The sequence below is a fragment of the Xenopus tropicalis genome, chromosome 1 (genome assembly GCF_000004195.4).
Source record: "Xenopus tropicalis strain Nigerian chromosome 1, UCB_Xtro_10.0, whole genome shotgun sequence".
NCBI classification, from domain to species: Eukaryota; Metazoa; Chordata; class Amphibia; order Anura; family Pipidae; genus Xenopus; species Xenopus tropicalis.
Genome location: NC_030677.2, coordinates 181028679 through 181039601, shown reverse-complemented (window position 1 = coordinate 181039601; position 10923 = coordinate 181028679). Strand labels below are relative to the sequence as shown.

General features: G+C 43.9%; 1 protein-coding gene and 1 long non-coding RNA gene across 2 annotated transcripts in view; one reads left to right on the top strand and one right to left on the bottom strand.

Annotated features, from left to right (window-relative positions):
* Nucleotides 1-5604: 5604 nt before the first annotated feature.
* LOC105945407 lies at nt 5605-10812 on the bottom strand. Its single transcript, XR_004220500.1, has 2 exons — nt 10552-10812; nt 5605-5925 (listed from the first exon to the last, which is right to left on the bottom strand). It is a non-coding gene; the product is annotated as an uncharacterized LOC105945407 (long non-coding RNA).
* Nucleotides 7142-10923, top strand: part of vcan (versican) — a 78938-nt gene continuing 75156 nt past the window's right edge. Inside the window, exon 1 of the mRNA XM_002935704.5 lies at nt 7142-7504. The gene's annotated coding sequence lies outside the window, so the exon portion shown is untranslated. The remainder of the gene's footprint in view (nt 7505-10923) is intronic.

Genomic DNA, 10923 nt, shown 5'->3' with positions numbered 1-10923 from the left:
ACAGCCTACATCCTGTCAAAGTGGTTGGATTGATTGGCCCGAGGGCCTAACGGCTGGATCAATCCGATATTGCCCACCTCATCTTTCTGTGTATGGCCAGCTAAACGCATGTGTATGTTTGCCCAAGGTACTCCTAAAACCTCATCAGTGAGTTGGTATGACTATAGGAGAACCTGGGAAAATACTGGACGGCAAAGACGTAGAAAAAACATCTATCTATGGATTGCGCAAGAAATTCATGAGAATAATAATAGGGGTCATTTATGCACCTCATGCTGAATCTTATGTAAGGCACTGTCCTGTGGGTGCAACGCAGCCCTGTACTGTAATCAACCCTTTCAGCCACTGACCATACTTTCTCCATCCTGCTACTTATGAATGCAGAACTGCAACACCCAGGCATCAGAGACACGGGTAAAGATATGCCTTAGTGGATGCTAAGCTCAGGGCTGAGTGCAAAAACATGACGATTTAAGGATGTAACTTAAACAAAGGACTAAGACTCAAATGGGTGCTCCTAATGTTTTATTGGCTCAATGTTACATCTCTCCAACCATGGGCTCCCAGGACCATCAAGGGATAGGGTACAGGGAGAGGTAGATCAATATAGCTGATAATAATCTAACTTTTGTGGTTTACAGCTAATACCGTATTGGCTTAGAACTCTGGACTTGATATAGGCTCTCTGTCTATACATAAAATACAGAGAAGTAGTGAGGTTTCCTGTCCTGGTTAGGAAACACTAGGTTAATAACAGCCTTAAAACAGCACAGTCCTCACCCAGACAGGCCCAGACTGGCAATCTGTGGATTCTGGCAAATGCCAGAGGGGCTTCTCTAAGATGCCATAGACAGTCACTATGTATTGGGCTGGTGGGGGCTGTTTGGGCCTCTCTGTGCTTGAAACACCAGGGACTATTTTAAATCCCAGTCCAAACCAGCATCCAGGTGAACTGATTAGTAAAGTTTAGTAAGTTGGGGATTTTAAACAAGGTAATATAGTAACATGATTTATTGCAGAAGAGTACCCTATCCCTAAATGGATCTGGGTGTAAGGAGCTGATACTCTCCACCAAGTACTGTATTTGGCCTATTATTTTATCTTCTTTATGGTTTATATTTAGTCAGTTTTGGGGATACAGGATAAGACTAATTCAAGTTTGTTATACCAATAACATAGGTTTGTTTTTAATAAAATTAGTAAAAACAACATAAATATATATCGCTTTCACATAGAAATGTCATAAATAACACACTATTAAAACAGTTAAATCAGTTCTTAAATCAGTGCTTTGTGCCTGAGTGTGAGCTTTTAGAAGGGGCCAGCGCTACACATTAGAACTGCTTTCAGGTAACCTATTGTTTCTCCTACTCCCATGTAACTGGAGGAGTCCCAGGCAAGACTTGGATTTCTTACTATTGACTGCTATTCTGATATCTACTGGAAGCTGCTACCTTTCGACCTTGCCATTGCTCTGTTGATTGCCTACTGGGGGAGAAAGGGAGGGGGGTGATATCACTCAAACTTGCAGCTCAGCAGTAAAGTGTGACTGAAGGCTGTGGCACCCTGGGAAATGAAGAATATGGCTATCCCTATGTGACATTTCAAAAGTAAATATAAAAAAAATCTGTTTGTGTTTTTGAAAATGGATTTCAATGCAGGATTCTGCTGGAGAAGCTCTATTAACTGATGTGTTTTGGAAAAAAAACACGTTTTCCCATGATGGCATTCCTTTAACTCAAGAAATAACACAAACCATAGATTTTTCTTAATTAAAACAACAGGCAAAAAATATGTTGAACAAAGGATAAACTGCAAACTGCTGCACAACAGTTAATGCAAAGCAATGATGTATGCATTAAATAGAATAGTGCCAAGTGAGAAGCATTTGTAGCACATAGTGAAGTGGCGGTTCCCAATAACACTGCATTGCTGATGAAGCCTGAGCTGCTATTTTGGAAAGATAATGATATCTGCATTCTTAGTTTGTTTTCTGAGCAGATATCTCATCTCCTGCTTATCCGACCTGGCTTCGCAAAAAAGCAAAACTGCAAATTGGCCTTAAACTCTTTTCCATGGAAATGATGAGAAAGCTTAGTCACTACAGTGAAACATCACCGTTATGAGTGATTCTGGCAGGGCTCTTTGGATCTCTGTATTAATACGTAAGTCAGGAGACTGAAGGAAACTCTTCTCTTCGTCCTGCCCCAAACCTTTCCACTTATACTCCCCTCTTTATAGTTACAGTGTAACATTCATGCATTGAACTTATTCCTTAGAGATTGGTGAGGGTATTTAAGAGAGTATAAGCCTGAGTAACTATGTGGACCAGAATCCTGTCGCCCACCTTACAGCTCAGTACTGTTCAAGTAATGAGTAATTTAGTAGGTAACATCAATCAACTATGGAAGGGAGGGAAATGCAAGTCCTTGGAAGACTAGTGGCCATACTCCACATTTAAATGTGGCCACACCATTCATTTCTCCTTATGAAAAATGCCCATTCTGTCCTCAGGGTAGATAAATATAATCAGTATCCATGCTCCCAATACTGCACTTTTTTGTAATGATAATAAGTATTTTTATATTTATTCCCCACCCACAAATTAGCTCATCCTGCCACGTATTCGTCTTTATTTCTGTTAAGGGCTATGGCTGCTGGACTCCACAGCACAACTATATTACGCTGTCCACTAAGATCATCAAAATATAGCAAAATCGGTCATTGGTCACTGGGCACCATATACCTCTAGTGCCCACCAACTGCATCCTATTATATGGGGCCCCAAAATAAGGGATTTGGCTGGCAAGCTCTACCATAATTATATGAGAAATGATCAGCTAAATGTAAAGCCAACGTTCCCAAAATAATTTGTTAGAGGTATCGACAGTGTGTATTGGGTGATAAATGGAATGTGTACCCCTTCCAGCTCTAAGCTGCTGCAGGATAACTGCTCCTGATTGGGTGAAGCTTTCTCTAACTTGAGAGTAAAAGGCATAGCCTTGCACATATAGGCATAGCGATCTAGGAAGGAGACCCTGCAACTCCTATGGAGTCCAGAAGGTAAAGGGACCCAGTGGGATCTTATTGGCATTATCATTATATGTTTGGATTAATACCTTAATCTAAAAGCTTAGGGGGGGGTTCTAAAATGATTTGGTTGTGGGTTCCAGTACTTCTACTTAAGCCACTGTTTGCAGTAGTTGGTACAAGGGTATGATATCCCTAGTTTTGTTCCTTTCTCCAGTTACACAGTACAGTTATATCCCTTATTTAGCTTACTGCTAGTTATAGAATGAAAGCAAAAAGTCTGCTGGGTCATTTACTTGCAAAGGTCATTGGCCATTACTGATATAGAGTGTCAAGGCCCCATTCTTTATACACAAGCAATCCAGAACCAAGGTAGGTATGATCTTGGTAACTTTCCAAACAGCCAGTGTGGCATATCTTTATCTGTTATATCTACTGTCAGGGGTGTATTTTTAGCTTTTTTTTTGTTGCACCTAGGCCATTACCGAGGCTTTGCACAATATATGTCATCAAAATATTCCTTCCAAACTATCAAGGTCCATTCCAGCCCTACCCATAATTATCAGCCTTCCAAAATAAAAATTAATAAATAATACTAAAACCAGCCCCCCAATGCCCACTGTGCCTCTGTTCTTTCTACCTGCAACTGCAGCTCTGTGGGGCCCAGCTCTAGCACATGGCAGTCACTATTATAACCCCCATAGACAGGCATGCTTTATTTTTAATTGCTAACATAGTATACACATGTAAGATAATGGGGTGCCAGAAGGCTGCTCTTGTCCTGGCTACAAGTTTATAATTGGGTAATTTCCATTAGTGGTTAGACTCTTGGTATTGGGGAAGTAAAGGGAGAGACTACAGAACTAATAAATGGGCATGATCCTAAATGAAGAGATAGTAATTGTTGCATAACAGTCTGCATCTGAACATATAACTTCATACTTCTCTAGAAATTGTACTTTTACCGTATGATCTGCAACTTATCACTCCGTATTCTGTACAGGCCAAAAAAAAGTGAAACCATAAAAAGTGCATTTGTTTAAGCAGAAACAGCTGACAAAAGAAGGCAGGGAGGGATGCTGAGTGTAAGTGCAGCCCTGCGCTCTGGGGAAGCAGCTTTCTGTTCTAAGATCTCTGCTGCTTCCTTGTGTTCAAAGCAAAAGCGCACTGAGCTCAGGCGACTCCTCTGCCTGCTGCACGGCAATACTCCTGCGTCTCTGCAGCACAGACAGCAACATCTGCAGCAGCACCAGCCCACACACCCAAAATACACGGCTCATTGTGCCCATGAGCAGTGATTATGGAAACGTGGAAAGGGGACTCTATAAAACGCTTCATTATTACCCCGTCTATAAAAAGCCAGGTCTCCTTATTGATGATAATCACCGTTATTAAGAGGGGTACATTATTACTCAGACATTCATCAGCAGCAGGTATCTGTTATACAGGCACAATGCTATGGCAGACGACCCAAAATAGCAGCCCGGGGTAGGGATAACCAGCTAGGAAACTTTATAGAACAAAGCAGAAAAGACAGAAAACTCAGGAGCCATAACAGCTGCCATACAAAGTAAGCATACAGTATGCCCAGGTAAGGGTGCATTGGGTACAGCTAAAGACCTGACTGTACATTCAGGATAACACAAGCTGATATATATTTAGGGAAGGCGCATTTTCACTATGGCTGTGAAGCAAAACATTTATAGCCTTTAATTAATATCTGTAGCAAGTGTTATTGCACCCTTGGGTGCCACAGACAGCCTGTGCCTTCACCCGTGTCCTGACTGGGAGATAAATCGCTTTCACTCCAGAGGCAGCTTAACATAGTCCGCGATTCCTGAGCCCCCTGCTGCCCTTCTCACTTTCCCATTTATGTGATTGTGTGTAAGCCAGTGCAGTAGGTGGTCTGATGTGCAGTCTGCTAGCAACCCCCCCAGCAAGACAGTTGGACACCCTCAATCCACATGGGTGTTTTATGTCTTTCACTAGTGTCTGGCATCTAATCACCTTCTTACCCAGTAATACACGTGTGTGTGTTTGTGTGAGTCCCTGGGGAAGGCCATGCAAGGTAACAGAAACGTTGGAGTTATAAGAAATATCATGTATATGCTTTGCAATCAATGGGAATAACCACAGGCCCCATCCATGGCAGGGTATTGTTTCGTGGGAAAGTGAGTTTTGTTTTCTTTCTCCCAAACTGCTTACTTGTAATTGGCCTGTGGTTAATGATTGCCTGGCATGGGGACCCAGTGCATAACTTGAGCTGCATGTGGGTACAAGTGCTTTCTATACACAGTCATTATCCCCCTATAGAGGAATGAGGGAAGCGATGCTACAATGTAGTCAGGCAGTCTAAATAATGATACATTGTATCCCAGGTACACAGCAAAGGGATATTTATCTCCCTGCTAGAACACGATCACCATTGCTTACTTAACCTCTGGGTGCACCTTCCCATTCCAGCTCAGTCTTCTGGGAAAGGACAAAGGGACAGGGGGACTGACACTTTAAAGCTTTTATGACTCTGTGAAAAAAAGAAGAATGTGTTGGACAGAATACACAGTGGCTACTAAATCAATGTATTTGTTTAGAGTTTTTATTTCAAGCCTTCGGAAGGTGTGAGTACAATTTATGGCCAGTTGTGTACCGACAGGCCAAGAAACACAAGGGGACTCCCCAGAAATAATAGAACCCTAAACCAAACAACCAGTCCTTATCCTCTGCCTTCTCTCTGGCCAGGAGGGAGCTTTTATACACTTTCCATCTGACTTGTCTCTCATGAATGAATCCAAGGCGATTACAGGAGGATCCTGGCTCCCTTCCCAGTCCTTCTCTTTGTGGTTACACAAAACTCTTCTTTTCTTACTACAAGCACATGGCTTATCTAGGTGACAGCTGAAAAGAATCATATTTCATTAAAACCACATTAGGTGGATAGGCAAAATCTCCTTTCATTCATCCTTTCATTCATAACCAAAGGTGTTAACCCAAGAAAAGAAAATCAATAAAATAAAATATGTGAGTGTCAGAGGGCAAGCAGAGCCATCATGGGAAGCTAGAACTCCTGGACACTATCTTGCCAATAGCTGCTGGGAGGCAAAGTGTGCCAAGTCAATGGAATCAGCACATGTAAGAGACAGTGAATTGAGCTCTGGGAAGATTTAGCCCAAAGAGGATGAGGAAGGACAAACATTGGCTAGTACTGAGCCTTCCCCAGGCGTTAGTTGGAATATGCTTCTCCAGATGATGATCAGGATTTCCCAAACTGAGTCATAAGAGTTCCAAGGGCCACCTGCTGTTGAACTACAAATCTCAGCAGACAACCCACACATAATTTGTAACTGGGGGTGCTGCCAGTTGCAATTTAACAACAGCTGGAGGGGGGGGGGGGTGCAGGGAAAATATTTATTTTCATACCTAGAAAAGGAAGTTGCCTATAAATGAGTGCTAGCGCTATGGGGAATGCTGGGAGTTGTGGTATAACAATAGCTGGAGAGACACTGTAATGATTGCAACTTCCATATGAATTAATCAGAGGTACTGTCTTGTGTAGAGGGACCATAGAGTGAGTGGTAATAGGATAATAAATAGCCTTGTAATTGTTGCCGGACGTGTTTAACAAATTATATAATACAGAATATATAGACATTTAATAACATGCAGTGATTCTGATATATTTGTCGCATTTCTGTGGTAAAGGCAAGTGAACAACTTTGTGAGCTGCCATTCCTGGTGCCATAAGTTCCCAGCCAGGGGGGAAAGGGTGAAGAGTCCAGAGCTCCCATGTATGTACAACCCTACCAGCAGTAAAGAACTTTACTAGAATAAAGGCGTTTTTGCGCAGAGAAGTGCGCACTGGTGATAAGGATAACGCACAAATAACTGATAATTAATGTAGGAGTACACTCAGTGGGTTAAGTAAAACGGGGCAGGGGTGGGTGATGAATGGACTGAGTAACATAGCCCTGTACAGTATATATATATATATATATATAGAGTGCTTTGAGCGCACCCATTGGGCCGCCTTATCTGACAAGGTGGGAAGCGAGCGGTCCTGATGCCGATTGCTTTGCTAGCGCTATAGATTTGGAGCTCCAATTCCTTGGCGTGAGGGAGGGTTGCTGAGCCCTCCTCTTGCTTATGCAGCCGCCCCTCCTTCCCTACCCGCTGACGGTATAATGATATAATCATGAGGGGTGTCAGATCCCGCATTTGAACTTGCAGCCAAACGGGCTCAGTGATTCTTCTTGCACAAGGACTCAGCACAGACACACGCTGCAGAGACTTCTGGGATCAGGTGCCCTTGTTCTACGGGGACTTTTATAGTGCAAGAGCCTACAAACAGGATCCCCCCAAAAGCATCCCTCCAGCCCTCCAGCCTGGGAATATACTCCATCAGCCACAAGCAAGTCTGAGAGAGATTTCTGTACAAAAGTGGATTGGATGCAGCTGCACTGCTAGGTCACCTTAAAAGGTAAATTCATTCTATTTACTTGTCTGGCAACTCTGTGCATGGTACCCAGGGAATGAAGCACACAATGCAACAATGGAGAATTCATTCATTCACACACATTTTCTAATGGAAAAAAAAAAACTAAATACGAAATGAAAAAGTCCTTGCACCTTGGCACAGGTTCTGCATGAATGATTTGCTCTGTAGAATAGTTTGTCAGGGATCAGTGCATGTGTTGTGGGTTATTGTTGGTGTCATTGTAAATGTGTGTGTGATAATATTCACATTATAATAAATAGGCAGCAGCAGTGAGTGAGTCTGACTGAGACAGGGATGTGAGTGAGGGCTGGGAGAGGCGATGACATTTCTCTGTGCTGTTCCCCATCAGATAACACGGGAGAGATCTGTGTTCTTGGAAAGCTCTTTCTCTCCTCTCTCTGCAGAGCTGCACACACATTGCTTTTGTCCAAGTGCTCTGGGAAGCACAAGGCTGATCCTAAGCCAGAAACACCAAGGAGCCTTACATTAGGCACAGCCAAACCCCACTGGCAATGTTAGGGTACCCATAATGATGGGGGCAGTGCCCTCTCCAACCCACATCATTCATTATTACTGTTTATTTAGTTTTTCACTGACTTGATCCCTATGTTTGCGAGCCTGGCAAAGGCAGATGTGGCTTTTTTTTGTTAAATATCGTATTTTCGTTTTTTTCTAACGAATTTTCCAAGACAATGCGTGTATCAAGCCTTTATTGTTCCAACACAGCAGAGTGGAGTAACAGTTTGTCATAACCTGGGTACTAAGGGATAATCGTGCGCACTTGTAACGCATGCTCCTATGTTATACCATTCCAACTTTGCCCTTTGTGTGCCATTCGCTGCGCAGTTTAATTCTTTGCATTCTGCGCATTTGCGCTAGCGTTGTGCGGGCCGATCCCACTACATATTGTAAGTTGCCAATGCAGACAGTTACTTACCAAGTTAAACACTGGAAATCGCCCCCAGCCATAGAGAATAAGAGCATCCTCCATACATCCCCTTAGTGGTTGCAAGTTAATAGCTAAACTCGCAGGGGGCTTGTGTACATTACATTGTGTACAGCTCAGGGGGGTCACTATTCACTTAGCAGCTGTTACAAAGCTTTGTCGGATTTCAAGCCAAACTAAAACAAGTAAACCAAGTGTACAACACTGGGTGATTTATATGAGGTTAATGGTTTACTCCAGGCAAGCAGAAAAAAATAGATATCTACAAAAACTCATAAACTCGCTTGGATTTAATGGGCTGATTGCTCTAAACGAACCTGCTGCTGCGTTCATTCGCCGGCTAATCGCCGATCGCTCCAGCAATGTGTTTTATGGGAGTCATAGAACGGATGTATTGTTCTCCTTCACACCCCTGCTAATAGGATGTCTAGGAATGTGCGAAGCAATAAGTTGCAGAGCGACCCCTGCAGGCCGTGAGTGGGATCGCTTCTGCAGCATCTCATGCAGCCTCCCTGCCCGCTTTGCTCCACACGAGGTGGCTACACACCCCCTTTTGTGTCATATCGCCTCGCTCATCATTCATCTCTTCGATCTGCCAGTGTGCAGCATAAAAGGGAAGATCGATGCCACTAAGTGAACGGCTGGCATTTAATTAAAACACCTACACTGACAGAGCAAGACAAATCCTGCATGTTGCTGCTTTTTATAGGATGCTCAATGTATTTTCAGCTCGGCTGAGCAGATTACAATCGATCCGTATTGGGCAGGATAAGGCTATAAATATAATGCAGAGACGTGAACTTGCTGTATGAGCAGGGTGGGCAGACTGAAAAAAAAAAAAATATATGGGCGGGGCAGCATATTGGGGGGTTGGGAAGGTACAGGCAGAACGATTCTAGGGGGGCGAGTCACTATTGTGTGGCACAGTACAAGTGGGTACAAATGTGATTGGTGTCCCTAGAATATACTTATATTGGCTCCTTTATCGCTAACGCATCCTGCCGCACTCCAGCTGCTTTGGGGTTTATTCAGCGATAAAGCCTGCAGGACAAACTTACGACTACTTGATAATTGGGCAAATGATGCCTAAGATTAGTGCGCCCCCTAGCGGTAGTGCCACTGTCCCAACTAGTTACAATTCTCCTTCGGAGTAAATATAACCAAGGGGGCACAAAAGGCATCAGCTTGGGCTCTGGGGCATCCCCATATTTGTCTTTACATAGTACTGTATGTTGGAAGCAGCCAATACCCTGGCAGGGCCATTATAAGGGATACCTTAGGGGCAGGCCAGATAGCCACCCTGCTACTTATAATAAGTCTAAAAGAAAAACAGGGTCAGCAGTTTGGGGTACAGGGTCCCCAAATGACCGGCTTATGTAAGGCTCAAATAGCTTTCTTTACTTGACATATAAGCCTGGTCAACTTTCTTGTCTCATTGAACTACAATTCCCATGGTCCCTCACAACACCGAGCGGTAAATGTATGGAATAGTAGAGGGGCGAAGTGAAGTCGATAGACAGGACATTGGCAGTGTGTGTGTGTAGATCGTATCAGTGCTGAAGTTGTCAGAGCTCATTAAGGCATCAGAGCAGTGCAGGAAACGAGTTAACATTTGCGCTTAGAGACGAGCTCGGGTTTCACTAAGTTGGTTCCCATTGTCAGGCCACGGCACTAGCAGCCTGTATGAGGCAAGGAGTGGGCCGGTGGGCTTAGCGGGCGAATAGTGAGTGAGAGCGGGAGCCGCCTCCCCCAGAGACAAACCAATTGAGCGGAGAGGGGGGCAGTGGCCGCGCATAGGATAGACTTAGGGAACTCCGGCTCTGACTTTCAGCTCTGAGCTCACCGTCTGCCCCTCCGCTTGGGCTCACATAACAAAAGCCAGCTGTTTCTATGAGCCACGGCAAGGGCGGTAACTGCAAACTCATTCGGGAGGGAGGCTGCAATGTAAAAGCTACGGATAACGGCCAGGGAAATCCGCTCTATTATCCATCGCCACGTGTACTGCTAAGGCTGCTGGAGCCAATGGCACTGTGTGCAATACTCGTATAGGGTGAATCACTGGAGGAACTCATACATTACTCACAAGCCGTGTGTCGTACGCCCTCCTGAGTTGATTTCTCCTCCAAGAAGTTCCTTCGCCTCACCTACTGTTAACCTGAAAAGTGTGCACACGTGATCAGCAGAAAGCCTGCTATTGGCTCAATGATATAAGTTGTAGAAATATAAGTAGGACAATGGCCTTGGGACCTCAGTTACACAGGAGTCCCATGGGTGTATAAAGGTAGATAACAGTCAGAGGACATTATCAGTACATCCAACATGGGCCCCTGAATTTGTGTGCTAAACTGCAACTCCCCACATCCCTCAGGAATACAACATTTATGGTTAGAATACTAGAAGTACTGTTGGTTGGACATATCCATCCTTCATTCGGGGGCCACAGCCTTCCTACATT